General features: G+C 43.3%; 1 protein-coding gene and 6 non-coding genes across 7 annotated transcripts in view; 1 reads left to right on the top strand and 6 right to left on the bottom strand.

Annotated features, from left to right (window-relative positions):
- ncanb (neurocan b) overlaps positions 1 to 13,276 on the top strand; it is a 103,980-nt gene that overhangs the window by 68,243 nt on the left and 22,461 nt on the right. The gene's annotated exons all lie outside the window — the stretch shown is intronic.
- On the bottom strand, positions 10,145 to 10,215 carry trnag-gcc (transfer RNA glycine (anticodon GCC)). Its single transcript has one exon. It is a non-coding gene; the product is annotated as a tRNA-Gly (tRNA).
- trnag-gcc (transfer RNA glycine (anticodon GCC)) lies at positions 10,471 to 10,541 on the bottom strand. The gene has a single exon. It is a non-coding gene; the product is annotated as a tRNA-Gly (tRNA).
- On the bottom strand, positions 12,649 to 12,719 carry trnag-gcc (transfer RNA glycine (anticodon GCC)). Its single transcript has one exon. It is a non-coding gene; the product is annotated as a tRNA-Gly (tRNA).
- trnag-gcc (transfer RNA glycine (anticodon GCC)) lies at positions 12,820 to 12,890 on the bottom strand. The gene has a single exon. It is a non-coding gene; the product is annotated as a tRNA-Gly (tRNA).
- On the bottom strand, positions 12,993 to 13,063 carry trnag-gcc (transfer RNA glycine (anticodon GCC)). The gene has a single exon. It is a non-coding gene; the product is annotated as a tRNA-Gly (tRNA).
- On the bottom strand, positions 13,164 to 13,234 carry trnag-gcc (transfer RNA glycine (anticodon GCC)). The gene has a single exon. It is a non-coding gene; the product is annotated as a tRNA-Gly (tRNA).

The raw sequence follows: 13,276 nt of genomic DNA, 5'->3' as shown, positions 1-13,276 counted from the left end.
AAAGCTAGAACTCAGAAACCAAGGGTACTCGATACAAATCCTAAAGGGCCACAATGAAGAGCAGCATTGATGGGCTTTGCAATTTTTAGAATGACCTCTCTTCACTGATTGGCCGGGACAAACCAGACTGCTTTATAACTCCTTCTGTGATGTCCATTTGGTTGTCAGATATGGTTCCTTGCCATCACTCTGCCACAAGGCTTCTTCCAAGCTCTATAATTCATGCTGCGACCCACACACGCACACACACATGCTCACATTAATCGCAGCGCAGCAAATCATCACTGACACTGTGTGTGTGTGTGTAATTCATGTCCTTAATGCGCATTTGTCGCGAGTTATTGATGCAGTGCGCCAGTGTTGATTGATCTCCCTCAGTGTTAATGCGCAAGCACACCCAATACGTCCGCATAATTCGCTCCTTGTGTCTGTACATGCATTAAAGTTTATTGATGACGGGTCTCAGCGCTGTTGTACAAGCTCATGTTTGACCATTAAACATGCAGCTGGGGTTATTGTTTGCATGAATATCGCCCACAAGGGGCCACTGCCCAATGCTACAACATGAGTAGGCCAAATACTTTTCGGTAATTTTTGGAATTATATGCAGGACAAACATAGTACGGCAATAATATTCACATTTTGAGTGAGTTGATTTTTCAGGGGGAAAAATGGACAAAATGGCTTGTTGCACTTAATGTTGGTTTCTTGTTAAGCAGTTTTGTGTCAACCTTGAATGGTAGTTTTTATGCAAGCGTGCCCTTTGCACTGGGGGGGGGGGGGGGGAAATCACAGTACGTAGTTATTTTGTTGTTTGCTTAAAACCTGTTGTTGTTGTTGGGTGAGGATCGTGGATCTTTGTTACACATCCTCTCGTCCTCATGTTGAGGAATGACGCTGGCTACGTTAGTCTCCTTCAGGTATCCATAGCAGAAAGATGGCCTCAAAACATGGCAGCCTCCTCTAGGGGAGGGACATCCTATGCAATATAATTTGCGATTACTTCACCTCCATTTACATTTTTTAAAAAAGTGACATTGATGTGAACATCCTGCGATTGGATGGCAACCAGTTCAACCTGCCTACTCCCCAAAGATAGCTGGGATAGGCTCCAGCACGCCCACGGCCCTCATGAGGATAAGCAGATCAGATAATGGATGGATCTTTTTTTGCATACTATTGAAATTAACCCTTTCATGCACCCTGTTAAGTGATAACGTGATAAACTGTCCACTGTCGTAACCGCTGTCCCTGAAAGGGTCAAAAGTGGGTTTTGGAAATCATGAACATTGAAAGAATCAACACATTTTCACACACTGTCCATTTAAATTTGTGAGTGAAAAATTGAGACGATTTTGTCATTATTTCACTTTTGAAACTCTTGGTGACAATTTCTGTGTTGGGATTTTTCGAGTTTAAAAAGATATGCCTTGGTTCAATAAAGGTTGGGGAACGCCGCTTAGATGCTCACAGGCCGGTTCACAAAGTGTCCTGGACTGTGTTAGTATCAGAAAGACTCTGGTGTCCTCGAAGACTTATGCACCATAACATATATTAAAAATTGTGGCACATAGACCCCGCCCACATAAATGAAAATATGGCTTCCTCGGCGCAAGTAGCCGAATAGCAGCGCTATCTGGCGTCCTGCACATGTCCTCCATTTGCTTCTGTGCTCGACAGGAAGCAAACTGATTTGATTTCCTCCCCTCTCCGCTCTCTCTGGCTACTTTTTCAATCATGACGATTAAGATCTGAGCTTCTCTCCCGCCTCCGCTGCTGCTCGATCATTTCACCACCTCCCGCTCTTGCCCCCCTTTTTCTTTTCTTTTTTTTTTTATTCTGGCTTCTTTCATGATTCTCCCATTTGTCCTTTCACTCTAATTGTCTCGCATCAGTCATTCAGGCTCTTCTCTTATCGCCTTGCGATGCCTGCGTGCTGCATGTTGCTCTTTACCCGCTGCCTACCGATTCTCTTCAGCACTTCTCTCTAACACATCTCATTTTCTGACACAACCCCTTCACCTCTACACACACAAGCACACACACTGACTCACACCGACACACACATACACTCACATGCACAAACCTACACACTCGACCGCACACCTACAGCACAAACACACGCTTACACATTGACACACCTAGAAATACACCTACATAGTAAAATTTGTGGAGTGATTTTTACACAGTCAGATTTTTTTTCCCCTCTAATTGAATCCCATTTAAACGTTATGAAGTACAATCGCCTCCCCGGCCACCAGAGTGGGAGTACATTTTCAGAATGGATCAAAATCTCTTCACTCAGAGAACATGAGGCCCCGCCCCATACTCTTATCACTGTAAAATCCCCTACATACAATGCTCTTGGACAAGTCGTGATGTACCACTTCAACATACTTCCTTGATGCCAAGTACTACTCTACTATTCACCATGAAAGTAGTAATTTGTATGTGTATGTATGTGACTCAGTAACTGCAGTACTAGTACCTGCTTTCGCAAATGCTAAAGAATATATGCCCACTGAGTGTCGTTATAGCGTCTGTCCACAAGTGTTGCTGCACCGTTATGCCTCATTAGTCCATCTCTATGGTATTTCCCAATATGTGTTAGCCTTAAGCTAACGCTGAACTTAAAGTCGAAAGTCGACGGGCAGTTCAATCGGAATTGTGTACTTTTGTCCTACAGTGTAAATCTAGACTTATTACGGGGTCGAACACAATGAAACATTCTCTGGATGCGGAATATTCCGTCTTCGACCCAGACGAGAACGACAACAAGGCTAGTGTGGGGATAAACAAGTCAGCTCGCTACCTCACGTGAACCCAGTGTGGATGAGGCTGAGAGGTAAGGCAGAGAAGGGGGGTGGGGGTATGCGCGTGGCAGAGAGCATCTTTGGCGTGATTGATGAGCGACGCTTTGTCACAGTTTGTCGCCAGCTGAGGAGGCCCTTAAGAAGCCCCTCTGATTGGCTGCCTCTTGCCACCTCCGCCTCATCCTCCCCATGCCTCATTAATTCATCCAGGCTGCTGCGCTCATCAATCAGCATATGATTGAGTGCACCGGCAGCCCGGCCCTCGCCAAAAATCAACTTCGCCGAGACCACCTGAGCCCTTCACTATCGCTACACTTGCACAAAAACGTCTGTGTGTGTGGAGTGGGGGGTATGCGCGCGCCTGTGCGCATGTGTGAGTGTGTGCGTGTACACTCTTATCTATGTTGATAGGTGAAGCTGAAAACGAAGCTTCTAAAAGCTGCGCACGTAAAAAGTGACTTAAATTGATTCTCCTGTGAAGACTCTGAACCGGGTTAGGGGGGTCTTATCAGCTGTCCACAAGGGGTCTCTCACTCACACACACACACACACACACACACACACACACACACACACACACACACACACACACACACACACACACACACACACATATATATTCCAATATGAACTCTCAAAATAACTACAATTAAGAACTGTCACAAACGCATTTAAAAAAACGTGCCATTCATCAGTCTGTGGTAAGGCAGATTGTCTGTAGATGGACAAAGTGCAGATCTGCTGCTACTCTCCCTAGGAGCGATCATAAGCGTCAAATTCGCAATCGGTAAAACATTTAGCTTTCATTGGAGGGCACAATGGAGGAAACCACGGAGGAAGTTTGGAAGGGGCGCACAACCTCATCCCATTTGTGACTGTAAAGTAAATATGGTTTGGGACAGCTTTGCTTCCTCAGGTTCTGGACGCATCACAATCATTAACGTAAGAATTCATTCAGAAACTAAGATGGGTGACATCTATCTATCAGCCCGTGCCTATCTGACTGGTCATCTTGTTAGCCGGTTGTGAGATTCGAACGATGAGCTGAAGTATTTTATTTTATTTTATACACAATGCTGGTTGTTAACTTTATCTCCCATTTTTTTCCTCTTGACATTTCCCTCACATGGCTTCTCCTAAGCATCATTGCCTCTCGACAGTGCATCTATCTGTCTATCTGTATTGTCGTTGCACTTTCCTCTCTAAATGGCAACCTTATCCGCCACCACCCTGTCGTTGCTCGCCTTTAAGGGCTCTTGGATGTCTTTGAGGCCCCCTGCCTCGCCACCCAAAGACCATACCCAACTGTTTTATCACAATGATGCGTTGCGGTCGAGTGTGATCATCCACAGCTTTCAGGGATGCGTTTCATCTCTATTTTTATCCCCTCACTTTCCATCACATTTTTTTTTTTGCTGTTTATTGAGCTTCATCACCCATCTACTTCTGTGAAGACACTCGTACACGCAAAAGTACAACTGTGCCTTACGATCTCTTGAAGTGGAACGCTTCCCGAGAGGGTTGGGCGACAGGCCACCTGTCACTATTGTTGATGTATTTTAAGAGGAAACAGCTTTGCCTGCCTTTGCCGCGTCATCATCAATTCATGGCAATGCAGGCCACCATAATGATGCATACTCGCATCTATTTCTGGACACAAATTTATCTGCAGGAAATCAAGATATTCTATCCTGGGCAAAGACTTCTTTTAAATTGACTCCTCCCCTTATGACCATGATTTTTCTTCTCAATTGCTGCCTCATTTCTTTGTCAAAAATGTTTAAAGAGTCAACTAGGGCTGCAAAGTGCGATGATTTTAATGATTGATTAACCTGTCGTTGAATCCATGAATCGGAAAAAAACATGGACGTAAAGGTTGAAAAAAACCTCTAACTGCCTCTATCATGAAAACAGTATGGACATTGTTTTAACCCTTTCAGGGGACAGTGGTAACTACAGTGACAACTTATCATGTTATCAGGTTACGGGGTGCATGAAAGGGGTGCATTTACCATGCACGAAAAAATTGGCTGAATTTCTTCGCCAAGCTACCCAGTTACTTTTTGTCGCAACAGTGAAAGTTTGGAACAGGGCGGTGTCGCATACAAGGACATACCGCCAGTCACAAATAAGCCCCGCCACATGGACAACTTCCTCATGTCTTAACCAACTTGGCGCTATCACTAGCGGCTAACATGCTCGACACACCTGATCGACGTTGCCTCTGGCAGGCTTGGGGTAAGTGCAACCATTAAAAAAAAGAGAAAAAAACAAAACACTCACGCAAAGTTCATCATTTCTTTTGCTGCCTGCTGAACTTTACTCTTGTTGGCATAGTTTGCGCAGGTTTTCTTGAAGGTTCCGCTGCACATCATATGCTATCCATATTCATCGTTAATGTGTGTGTGCGTGTGTGTGCGTGTGTGTATATATATATATATATATATATATATGTATATACTGTATATATACACACATACTGTATATACACACACACATTTTAAAATATTTTTAATTCATTTCTTTTTCAAATAGGGCAGTGCAATGCAATCTCTTCATTGATTTGATTTAAGGTTCTCTGATATATTTTCAGATTAATCTTAAATCAGAAGTATGTCGGCTGACAAATGTATAAGAAGTGTTTATCAAATAAATGTTTCTCCTACGATGTTATTTTATTTGATTTTGCTCAGGCCAGTAAAAGAGAAGGTTCAATTGTATTTTCAGCTTTTTCATTCCCGTTTTCTGGTGTACCGATTTTGTGGTCGGGTTAATGGGGAAATAAATGTGATTAGTGAGATTGCGTCTTTCCTCAGAGAATCATCTGGCCCTCAAAAATCTCATTCAGATTTGGGGATTGGGAATAGCAGTGAGGAGAGGAGTATTATTTTTCATCCCCAGTTCATTTTTGAAGGCTTGAGACATTTGCTTCACTTTTCACCAGACACAGCAAAGCATCGAATTCGAAGAGTTATTTTGTCTTCCCCCTGCCCCCGTCCCCCTCACATAGATTGATCGGCATTGCACTGAGCTCTCACGAGAGCATCTAAAAGCCCTTGGCTGCTTCTTTGTCTTATTCCTGGTCCATCCTGATTCTTTTGTAATCCACCTGCACCCTGACACAGCTGGAGGCACGGGGCATTACACACACAAAGACACGCAGTCGTTGCCTCATTCAAAAGCAGTCTTGCAAGGTAACAGAGTACAATGTATAGCTTAACCATCTTCTTCACTCGCTACTGCAAATAAAATCAGATGAAATAGTTGCCATAATGCCTGAACTGCAACCGATTAGAATATCGGTATTTCCAGATTGAGATATCTACAGGTCATGAATTCAGTTACAGAGATCAAACAGTGTCATTTGGCCACATTAGAATTTAATTTGAAAGATATCTTGACCCGGATTTGTCACTTCTCAAGAATTACGTTGCTTTTGCACAATATTTATTTAGTCTTGATAGACATGTATAAATTGTAATACTGCCATCTACTGGCCAAATGTAGAGTGGCACTATTCTGCTTTCCTTTCATGTCAACCTATCAAATACAAAGGACAAAGACAGAGACATTTGCAGATGAAAACGTGTGCTGGAAAAGCTCTGATGGTTATCAGCCACTCCAGCACACAGCTTGTTTTGAGATTCGTATTGTGAATAGTAATATTGATGTGCTTTTTGACTTCATGCACCAGTCTTTCGAATTACAATTCCATGCATCCATTTTCTGATCTGCTTTATCCGCACAAGGGTTGTGGGGGGTGCTGGAGCCTATTTTACAATTAGAAATCAAATTAAAATAAATATATACTATATATATTACAAATAGGGCGGCCCGGTAGTCCAGTGGTTAGCACGTCGGCTTCACAGTGCAGAGGTACCGGGTTCAATTCCAGCTCCGGCCTCCCTGTGTGGAGTTTGCATGTTCCCCCCGGGCCTGCGTGGGTTTTCTCCGGGTGCTCCGGTTTCCTCCCACGTTCCAAAAACATGCATGGCAGGCTGATTGGACGCTCTAAATTGTCCCTAGGTGTGAGTGTGGGCGTGAATGGTTGTTCGTCTCTGTGTGCCCTGCGATTGGCTGGCAACTGATTCAGGGTGTCCCCGAAGACGGCTGGGATAGGCTCCAGCACCCCCCGCGACCCTAGTTCGGAAAATGGATGGATGGATATATTACAAATACTCTTACTTTTAAGACTTGAAGTACATCAAGTTGACTTTATTTGACCAAAATTATTGACTGTTAAGATGCCCGACTTGTTATTTTACAAGTCAGGCAGTGTATTTTCTTTTAAATCACATAGCACAGGGGTCCTGAAATTAAAGATTGCATAAGTTCACACTTGGGAAGGCACTTCCCAGACCCAGCTATTTGTATACAAGATATTAAAAGGTCCGTTTTTTTTAACAATATGTTCCCTTTTAAAGCAGAAACATCCTCCATGATATCCAAGTATATTTTTCAGTTCAAGCTTCATCAAGGCGAGCTGGATGTGACATTAACAAACTCCACTGAATACTTAATCAACACAATTATGATGCGCTATGACACCGAAAGAGACCATAATGAGCTGGTATTAACATATTTCCCTTTGTCCTTGTCAGCAAACGTATGCCCTGCCTAAGCGTCCGCATTTTCCTCATTAATGTCCGTCTTTTATCTCATTTTCCACTCACTCCTTTAATGCCCCTCATCCTAATGAAGTGCCTTTTTCCCCCTTTTTTTCTGACGGCTATTCACTATTTTTCCAAGCACTTAACGCCCAGGACAGAAATAGACTTCCTTTAGAAGTCTCCTTCTAAAACTCAAAAGATGGTAGTCAGGAGTTTCTTTGAACTGATTTCTTTCTTTCAGGCATTCAGAGTATCAGATTTCACATTTAAATGTTCGCTTTTTTGTTGGGGAGGGCACTGAGATGTCAAGCCGACACGTACGCTCTTATAAAATCGCTGGTGAGCTTTCAAACGTTCAGTGCTGTCGCTTAGCTGTCACCTCAGTGCTGGTGATTTGCCGCCCGTCTTGGACCGTTGAAGAAGCGTCACGTTCCTCTTCATTTAAAACGGACAATTTGAATGAATGAATGAATTTAGCATGCGGATCTGTCTATGTGGTGCATGCACCGGACACTTGGAAGTGTTAAAAATAGCGAAATCCTTTCAAACAATCTGTGGCTATGAAGTAGGCGGCTAAAAAGCAAATGAGTCATTCATTACTTACCCATCCTCCCTGATTTATGGGGCCTATTGTTTGTCGTTACCGTGGCAACGACGGGAGTTGGGATGAAGCGAATCGCATCCATTCAGATTCGAGTAGATTTCCACGCATGGCAGCAAGCTATTACCAAGTTGATTAGCCAATCCACAAAAGGGCAGCAATCGACTCTGAAATGACTAATGAGGCCAATGCCGCTAATGCTCACTATATGATTTCCCACTAAATTCCTGCGTCGAATAACGTGTCGTCATGAAATTATCAAATGGGAAGACTACCATCTTGACTTCAGGTGAGGGCTTTGAAAAGTGTCTTTCACACCGACAGGCAAAATGGCTACAATTTTCCTATGATGTTCATCAGACGTTTTGGGGTTGAAAATGGTCATAAACATCGCTTTAAGGAATGAACCTCTTCCATCTCACACTGCGGCAATAGCAGCCATTTTCGTGTCAAAGGAGACAACAAATTTCTTTGGGGGTGAATATTTATAGCAAGGGAATAGAACATGTGTTCAACAGCCACCGCTTTCTTTTAAAGCTTGTTTTTTTTTCTTCATTTATACAGGTTTGTGTTTTAAAAATAAAAAAAAAAGCAATTTTGACAAATAAAGTAGCAGGATGCACAGCGGTACTCTGCCAAAGCATCGATTGCTTGTCTTGAACGTTTACTGCACTTGTACCCGGACCGTGAAAGTGCTGGCTAAAGCCACCAGGAGCCAGAGCCGTGAAATTGCTGATTAAGGTTGAGGTCTCACTTATGAAGGCGAGGCAAAAGCGGCGTTTACCTTTTCTTTTTTTTTTTTTCCTTTTTAAATTTCATACCCTCTATTTACAAGCTTGTCGGCTGGTGGCAAGGCTACCGAGCATCGCTCTTCCGCTAGCTTGGTGGAAGGAATGGAAGAGCCGTATATTTTCTTTTTGGAATTGAAGTTATGTTATTTGTAAAATGTGTTTGTTTATTTATTTGTTCAAAGGACTTTCAGGTTGAGGTGTGTTGTGGGACAAATGGCCCTCGAGGACAGAATTGGCATTTATTCATCTGCTTTCTGAAAGACGCTATTTGTGAACACTATTTATAAAGGGTCCGCTGAAAAGCAAAGAGGTGATTGGTCCTCAGCTGTTACTATCACCGATTTCATCTCATTAGACTCTAATACTGGGGTGTCAAACTCATTTTTTTGTCACTGGCCACTTCGGAGTTACGGCTTCCCGTAGAGGGCCAATGTAAAATCTCATGTTAGTTCTTGCCCATGACAATTTGACATTTCGGTACAGATTTCAACAAGGACCATGAAAGTTGACACACATGATTTGCTCCCGCGGGCCACATAAAATGATGTGGCGGGCCGGATCTGGCCCCCGGGCCTTCACTTTGACACCTGTACTCTAATAGGTATCCTGACAACAACAACAACAGCAACAACACAACACTCATTGTGAAAAGACGTTCTAATCTATCATTCATGTTTCGCTTCTTATTTTTCTTTTCACTTCGTCCTCTGCTCGGGATGAAGGATAAACAAAGGATTGATCGCCAAACAAAACCTGAAGAAAGCCTCACAAGTTGTCACATAAAACCATTGGAAAGCCTTTCACTGAGATTGGCTGGCAAGCCAGTTCAGGGTGGACCCAGCCTACGGCCCGAAGACAGCTGGGCTAGACTCCAGCACCCCTTTGACCCGTGTGAGGATAAGCGGATTAGAAAATGGATGGATGGAAACCCTTTCACCAGGGTCCATAATGCACAGCCCTTAATCAAGTTTTTGCAGAAGTCCTACCACACTGGAAAAAAACAACACTTTTTTTCGTGAAGAAAACCCCACTTTTTTTTTCGTTAAGAAAACCAGCCTCAAGTTATTCTCCTTATGACGTGCACGTCTTGGCCACACATACACCAAAAAGAAACGATTCACAGTTGACTTGGTCAGCTAAAATGAACAAAAATAAAACATTTGCAGAGAACAGGAATCGAACCCAGGACACCTGAATTCTACCACCAAAGCATCAGTTCATACACATTGTTTCGCACTGGTAGTTATGTGGTCACAAAGTTGCCTCTCCCGCATTCGATTTTTTTTTCTTCCTTTTGCAAGAACGAGGAAAAAAGGCAAAAATTGAACATGCATTGGCCGGGAATCAAACCCGGGCCTCCCGCGTGGCAGGCGAGAATTCTACCACTGAACCACCAATGCATACATGGAAGTATTAATCAGCTGTTTTGTAGTCATAAATCTGCCTGCCGTTTTCGTGCAAGCATGAGAAAACCGACCATATGTTGCGTCTGCATTGGCCGCGAATCGAATCCCGACATCCCTCGGGGCAAGTGAGAACAATTTTTTTGCAAGAACGATGATAGCATTTTGAGTAGGACAGTCTCACTTGAGAGGTTGAAAATACAAAGGGTCTCGCAGCTGAGTTTGACACCAAAAAGTTGCAAAAGATAACGTTGCATTGGCCGGGAATCGAACCCGGGCCTCCCGCGTGGCAGGCGAGAATTCTACCACTGAACCACCAATGCTTCAACGATTGGTTGCTATTATTTAACTTTTTAGTATTTCTAATCAGAAGGGGGTGGTCCATGGCATTGGATTATGCAGTGGAGTTCGCGCTGAGTGACGTGAAGGGACGTCACTTGTTCCGGTTTAAAAAAAAAGGCATGCTTTCCGCAACTGGTGAACGCTGGTGTTTCCGGGCCGTGCGGTGTGTTCTGAGCAAGCGATGGAATACAATGGAATATGTTTGGAAAGAATGGGGCGTCAATGTAGAGAAATACGATTTGGAGTATTTCAACCGTCAACGTGTCGTTTGATACTCAGTCGACTGACCGCCCTGACTTTTGTTCAGCGAGGCTAACGTGTGTGCAACAGGGTGACACAGGTAGGACACGAGTGGTCATTTTTCAAGATAAACAGATCAGATTATCTATCTATCCATCTATCCATCTATCTATCTATCTATCTAACCAATGAATCAGTGGCAGGCAGTGAGTTTTGGACATGGGCCTTCGGTGGGTATTTGGCGATCTAATCCACATTTTAATAACGCTATAACGTCAAAATATCAACCAAAAAAACGCGATATAACTACTGTATGTCTGTTTGCTAAACACAGAAAGTGACTACATATAACAATGATGTTAAATATTTCTAATTAATTAGCTAATTCAGTAGTTCCGGTCAATAGGCACAAATCTAAAAGCCTAATTAAAAAAATTCAAAGGATATTAAATTGAAATTTTCTACAGAAAATAGAAAGCCTCCTTTCAGTCAAGTTATATGAATCGAAAAATACTTTCGGCAAAAGTCATGATTATGATTGCTTTACATATTTTTTAAAAAATATGTGCCAGGCATAAAAAACTAATTTAGAGGTATAAATCTGGGCAATATTACTCTTATTTACATATTTCTTGAGTCTCTGTCTTTTATATTACTCCTCACGGCCAACCATGAGTCAGTAAGTCTGTATGCAGCAGTCACGGTAATCGGTATGTTTGTCTCTGACTGCCTCTGCGTCCAATCCATCCTTTTGATATCAGTGTCGCTTCAGCAATGATGCCGTCACGCTGCTTTAGCCACACTCATGTAAAGCTGCCCTAATCTGGGCTGGGAACCTGCCAACTTCTCAGAATTCACAGCATCACATCCCCATTGCAATATCACTTTCACTGGTATATTCTGGAGCACTCAATTAATAGCTCCTCCCTCTCTCTATGACTTCTTTGCCAATGTTGCAGGGGTTGTTGTGGGGGCTCTGGTGTTGGATTTCTGGGAATAGCAGCAGCAGCACTTTTAAAAATTTCTGCCTGCAGCCCCCAGATCAGCTGAATCAAATACATTAAAAAAAAAGAATACATCTACGATCCCACCTGCTTCTTCCAAATATGCATGTGTGCGCGCATCATTTTTAATTTGTGCGAAGGTGGGGAGTTATTCCATCCATCTATCCATGCATCCGTTTTCAGTACTGTTTATCCTCATTAGGACCACAGGGTTTCTGGAGCCAATCCCAATTGACAAGGTGACCTGGTCACCAGCCAAAAACATATACAAACAACCATACTTACCGACAAATTTGTATCTCAAATCAACTCACTTCATTGAAACACATGGAATGTCAATAATCAGTTCCACCCCAGATTTAGCTCCTTCCGATGTGCACGCTGAGATATACCGACCCAGAAAGGAGAGTGTCAGAGCTAAATCAGAAAGCTAAAGTCGGACATGCATTGGCTTGGAATGAAACCCGGGCCTCCTGCATGGCTGGTAAGAATTCTATCACAGAACCACCAATGCTTACACGCTCAGTCTAGCACACATGAGAGTGAGGAAAGATAGAATTAAGCATGACAGCTCCTGGTGGTTCGCCACAGAGCAGCGTAATACATAGAGACTGAGTGAGCGGAGTGTCACAGCTGACTCTGTAACCTGAAATTTAGCAAAATTTCCACATACATCCATCGAACCCAGGCCTCCAGCTTGGCAGGCGAGAATTCTACCACCGAAATACCAATGCTTACCCTTAGTTTCACACCAGTAGTTATCTGGTCATGAAGTAGCCCGCGTCACGCTTGAATTCGCCCCCCACCCCCCTGTTTGAATAAGGAGAAAGGAAAAAGCTACATTTGCATTGGCCGGGAATCAAACACGGGCCCCCCACGTGGCAGGTGAGAATTCTACCACTGAACCACCAATGCATACGCATTGATTCTCACTGGTAGTTATCTGGTCACCAAGCAGCCTGCATTGCATTTTGCAATTTTTTTCCCTTCAAGAACGAGGAAAAAAAGCTGTATTTGCATTGGCCGGGAATCGAACCCAGGCCTCCCGCGTGGCAGGCAAGAATTCTACCACTGAACCACCAATGCATACGCATTGATTCTCACTGGTAGTTATCTGGTCACAAAGTAGCCTGCATTGCATTTGCAAATTTTTTTTTCCTTGCAAGAACGAGGAAAAAAGGCTATATTTGCATTGACCGGGAATCAAACCCGGGCCTCCCGCATGGCAGGCAAGAATTCTACCACTGAACCACCAATGCATACGCTTTGTTTCATACTGGTAGTTATCTGGTCACCAAGCAGCCTGCATTGCATTTTGCAATTTTTTTCCCTTCAAGAACGAGGAAAAAAAGCTGTATTTGCATTGGCCGGGAATCGAACCCAGGCCTCCCGCGTGGCAGGCGAGAATTCTACCACTGAATCACCAATGCATATATGTCTTACAGCAGAATTGAGCAAGGCAGCCGTACATT

Source organism: Hippocampus guttulatus, chromosome 7 (genome assembly GCF_054856545.1).
Source record: "Hippocampus guttulatus isolate MCC_2025c chromosome 7, RoL_Hgut_1.0, whole genome shotgun sequence".
NCBI lineage: Eukaryota > Metazoa > Chordata > Actinopteri > Syngnathiformes > Syngnathidae > Hippocampus > Hippocampus guttulatus.
This window is presented reverse-complemented; position numbering and strand designations above follow the sequence as displayed.